This window comes from Aptenodytes forsteri, unplaced genomic scaffold, assembly GCF_000699145.1.
Source record: "Aptenodytes forsteri isolate BGI_AS27 unplaced genomic scaffold, ASM69914v1 Scaffold7, whole genome shotgun sequence".
Classification (NCBI taxonomy): Eukaryota; Metazoa; Chordata; class Aves; order Sphenisciformes; family Spheniscidae; genus Aptenodytes; species Aptenodytes forsteri.
Window position 1 is genome coordinate 3,215,415 of NW_008795919.1, and position 5,428 is coordinate 3,220,842.

Consider the following 5,428-nt stretch of genomic DNA (forward strand, 5'->3'; position numbering starts at 1 on the left):
TGCTGATTATTAATGGGCTTTTATTTGAGAGAGAGAAAAAAAACCAACCCACACTTCACAGCTTTGGGCTGATCGCTCCCTGGCTTTTCATTGTCGACACAGCGGCTGCTGGCACAAGGAAGAGGAAACCACCCGCCTGCCCCTTATGTTGACTTCACCATCGGAGCTGTAGCGTGGATGGGATGGGGAGGGAAAATGAGAGTGAAGAAGGTTTGTCTCCATCCCACTGCTGCTAACACCTGCGAAAGGGGGGCTGCTGATCGAGGGCAAGGGGGTGTCCGAGACACCAGGATGTCTTGCCTGGCACCTCTAGGATCAGGGAGGTACCTGGGCCACAATAACATCACTGGGAGATGCTCAGAGCTCCTGGCTCCCCTGCCGTGGTCCCTCTCCTTCCTGTTGTGTCTCCATCTTTTGAATCCACTCTCAATCTGCAACTTCTGCCATGAGCTCTTACGGTGGGGCTGGGGCTGAGAGCCAGCTTGCTGCCTTCGGCCATGCTGGAGGAATTATTGCTTAGAGTAAAAGGAAGAATCTGTGGAAATACCACACCCTTGGAGGTCACCTCTGCCAGCCGAGTCCTGTGGTCAGGCTATAGGTTTGGAATGAGAGCCTGTTCCTGGATTTATCTCCCCAGCCTCCCCCCCCAAATCTGCTCCTCCTGAATTCAACTGTCCTGGAAACTCCAGCCACTTGGAAGTGCCTGGAGTGAAGTGCAGTTGCTTCCTCCATGGGCAAGGCTACCCTGTAGTCACGGCATTTTCCAATTCAGTTAGCTCCTCTCCCACGAGCAGCTCCTTTCCTGCTGTGAAAGAATCAGCTGCTTCAGAGCCCCTAGGACGTGGTCCAGCGAGCAGAGTGCCTGCCGAGGCTCCGAAGCGGCTCGTTCAGTGCTATCCACCTGCAAGCTGCGTGCCCTTTCCTGCGGGAAGCAGTGAATGTCGGCCTTAAATCCCAGTAGCTCTTTGTTCCTGCACCGCAACCTTCCCTGCGGATGTGGGAGATGGAAGGACACGACCTGCAAGGGGAAGGAGCATCCCGTAAGGTCCCGTGTGATGTTCTCCGCGAAGCACTGCTGCCTGCTCCCTGGGCGTGGGGACAAAAAGACCTGCTTTCCCTGCCTTTCTGAGCCTTTCTGTGCTCTCCCAGCATGGCTCCCTTCAGTGGACATAATTGCTTGTCAGCTTTATGGGGTATGTAGGAAGGGCTGGCGCGCCTGTCAGCTTCCCCGAGTGTTTTAATGAAGGGAGAACCTGCAGGGGAGTGGGAGGGAGCAGGGCCCACCGCTGCCACCCCGCTCCCGGCCGCATGGGAAGCGGGGCTATTTGCTAAGCTCTGAGAATTTCAAAGAGCAGAAAGACCAACCGGTGGTTCCTCAGTCTTGGAAAGAGGCAATTATTTCCTGCTGACCGCCCACTCCCCTGTACAAGCGGGATATTAATAGGCCAGCCCCCTCTCACTCCCCCCGGCCCTATCGCCGATTCCTCGGTGAGTGGGTGCCCAAATGTACGGGTGGAAATGCTGTCAAGGAGGAAGGAGCCCTTTCAGAGAGCACGGAGATGCTCGCTGTATCCAGCCCAGCTATCGCGAATTCCTTAGGGCAGGAGGAAGGGGGTTTTCTACTTTGGAGAATGTCCCGTGCTGCCAAACCTCCGACTCTCTGAGTCCTGAAGCCGGGCAGGATTCGCTCAGGTCTCGCCAATGCCGTGCCTTAGGTTTTAACGCTGCCAACCCAGAGCAGAGTCATTGCTGTGGCATGTTTTATCCAGGACCCGAATGTCCGGGGAGGACTGGGTACCATGGTCTTTTCTAGCTCTTCTCAGCCCACGCCTATGTAATATTAGAGAAATAAGAGAGAAATCTGTCAGAGGCAGAGCCCGGGAGTTTCCCGGCCAGCTGCTGGATGCCAGTACCCATACCTCTCCCGGGAGTTTGCTGGCTGGTCCCAACCCAGCTCTGCACACATAAAGATTTGCGTGCTTCGCTGCTCAATACCTTTCTGCTTTTGACTGAATTATACTTGAATCAGGCCTTAATTTGGCCTCTGGGTGCTGTATAAACCAGGAGGGGTTTATTTAACAATAAATGCCAAAAGGATGAGGCCACATTCAGTACCAGTCCATGGGTACCACTCCACGAAGGCTGCTTTTGGATCCTGCCACGGTGCCTGTGCGTGGTTTATGTGTGCGAGCGCGTCCCTCTCTGGGAGGGATCTCCCGTTTTCCACGTGTATGTTCCCAGCAGGAGACGGCATTTGGAAGAGGATGGCACAACCTTGGCTGCTTTGCCCAGCAACATCCCTGCTGAGAGGCTGACGCTGAGGTTAGAAACCTCCATATTTCAATTAAATCTCTCCTACGCTGAACGCAGAAATCAATAAAGTGCTTACGCCATCCGTCAGCTGGCCAGGAATCTCCGTGGCCTCCGTGAGACGGGAAGGGGCTGGAGTGGGTTGGTTTGCCATCTCCAAATAGCTGTCAAGACCGATCGCTGCTTCCACGTGCGTGCCGAGCCTATTGCTCGCTTCTGCTTTTGAAGCTGCCAGACTTCAGGTGAGCTCAGTTCCCCTGGCTCGGAGGAGGAGGTGAGCGTGCCCGGCGAGATACAGGTCGGGAAAGAGCATCTGCAGTCCGGCTGTCACCCTTCGCTTTGCTCTCCTTCCTCCCCCTGCAGCTGGTGGGGCTGCCTGGGAGGAGGTGAGGATGGAGACCCACCTCAGCAGAGGAAGAGGAGCCTGGTTTGCAGAGTGGCTCAGGGTGTGAGGACACGCAGGAGAGGCGCAAGAGCACTGAGCTGCTTTAAAGCTGAGCAGCGACCAGAACCCGGCCAGGTGCTTTTGGCCCCTTTTTGGGCAACGGAGGTGGAGGAGCTGTTAAGGGGCTCGGAGATTGGAGGCCAGTCCAGGTTCTGCGAAGGCTGAGAGCTGGCCGGGGCCCAGAGCTGTGCTGGAGGGTGAAGTTTTACCTCTGCCTGAGCAGCGTGCTGTCTTTCCCCTCCACCTCACAGAAATAAACCCGACTGGAGTTGCTCTACAGGCAGGCACCTTGCAGGGACGCTGTTTGCCCTAGCAAGTCACAGGGGCCGTGGCCTATTTTGGGGTCTTTCATCGTCGTTACGCAGCATCGCCCTGCTGCTCTTACAGCCCTTAACAGCAGCCCTGCGCCACCGAGATCGGCACAGTTCACCTCCCTCTTCGTTACCTCTGCCTAACGAGGAGAGGGCTGCTGGCACCTCGGACCACGCAGGCTGGGCAGGGCAGGCCATCCCGCCGCCAGAGCAAGCGCTGTGGCAAAATTAAATTGTATTTCTGACTCGCCAACCGTCCTGAATGTTTTCTCAGGGACCCTCTCGAGCGGGCAGCAGCAGGAGTGAGCTGGAGGGCTTTACCCATGCGGAGCTGGTGGGATGCTGAGGGCTATCAAAGAGCGTTCGTGTGGAGGTTATTTCTCAGCTTGTCCTGGTCCTGCTTCCCCTTCTCGCTCACCCGGGCATCACCTTGCCAAAAAATGGTCCTGACTGGCCAAACCCCCCTTTCAGAGCGGGGTCCATGCTCTGCCGCTCACTCGCCAGCCCTCGCCGCTGCATCAGCAGGGGAGAATTTGCACCGTTCCTCTCCCGGGAGCAGCAGCTTTAACTTTCACAACAGGCATTATTTTAAACCCGCGTGCATGAGCTCTGGGTCGAAAGGGGAGGGACCGCCAAGCCTCCATCCCTGCCTGACCCTGCTGGGGACGGTTTCCTCTCCACGGGCTTTTCCAATGACTCTTGGCTTGCACGCCTTGGTGGCCTTGTGGCCACATTGTCGGGTAGAGCTGGGGACACAGAGCTGGTGGTGATGCTGCTGCTACCTCTGTGTGACCTTGGGAAAATCACTCCATACCCTCGTTCCTCTTTTCCCTCTCTGAAAAACAGGGACGGCACAAGTTCGCTGCCTCGCCGGGGTGCGGGGAGAGCACACCACAACCCTCGGCGAAGCAGACCACAGAAAGAGGAGGCAGCGGGGGCGTGTGGCACAGCACCAAGGTCACACAGCTTCGTCAGAGCCCGGAACCGAGTCTCCTGCCTCCCCACCGCACGCCGTAGCCGTGAGGCAGGGCGGCTATCTGTGTTTACAGAGCTGCCCGGCTCCTAACGTGGCACGGACACCTTACGGCACAGAAAGGCTGCCTGTAAGACAGGAGCGGAAGGCGGTTATGGGCAGGGACACAATTCCATGTTTACTCTCAGGCGCTGACTGAGGTGATTCAAGGATAAGGAAGAGCAGGGGAAGTGGCCTAGTTTACAGACAATCCGGAGGGCTGTTACAATTGCAGACGCCTCCATTGTGCCGTGGCGTTTTCCCCATCGCTCCCTCCTTTTGGGAATGTTTCATTAATCTCCCCGGGTCTGTCAGTTGTGAAACGGCAACTTCAGAGTGCCGATGTCTGGCCAAGGACGCGTGTGTCAGAGCCGAAGGCATTCGGGGGGTTGCTGCAGCCCTGGCGCAGGCAGGACGAGGGCGAATATAACTCCAGCAACTCCCGGGGCTGGCTCGGGCGCAGGAATTTCCACTCCCCGGAGCTCTGCAACCCTAATAGTCACCCCCAGCCTCCTGGAATGTAAGATATTCTGGCAATCAGCGTTTTGCAAATCGAAGCAGCTGTTCCACCAACATCTTGCAGCCAGCGAGGGAGACAGCCCTCCGGCTGGCTGCACAAAGCCGGGGAGGGCGTCTGGCTTGGGCTGGGAAGCACCCACCAGCATCTGCTGAGACGTGGCACCCACGCGCAGGGCGCTCGGGTGAAGGCTCAGCCCGGCCGATGCAGGGGAGGAGAGTGGACCTGAGCACGTCCTGGTCGCTCCAAAATTAGAGCTAGCTCACGGGGACCTTTGCCTTCCCTAAAGATCCCCCACTTCAGAGGACCCGCTCAGCTCGAAGGGGCCTGGTTTGATGTGGCGGGGATGCGCTGTGCCCCATGGAGGGGTGGCTCCCGGCTGGGCCTGGCTGGGCCCGGGACAGCCTGGGGTGAGCAGGAGTCGGGGAGGGGGATTGCCAAGGCTAACGCGCCGTGGCGTTGGCAGAGCGGATCCGTTTTGCCTCCTCTGCTCTCGTTCAGCCCCGTGACATGAGCAGGCGCCGCTGCTCAGGGGCAGGAGAGCCTTTGCCTCCCCCGTGCCCGGCGCTGGGCGAGGGTCTCTCTTCGCTACGTTCGAGCCCCTGTTTTCACGCCACATTTCTACGAGCCGCCTTCCCCAGGGCCGGCTGTGAGCACCCACGCTGGGACACCGTGGGGGCGAGAGCTCGGCACTTCCCGAGACCGGTGCCCCGGGGCTGCCTGTCCGAAATGGCCCGTCTCTTCCGAACCCAATTACCGACAAAGTCCCACCGGCGACGCCCCCGAACTCCGGCCCCTCGGCGCAGCCCTGCCCGGCCGCGCTCCACGCAGCG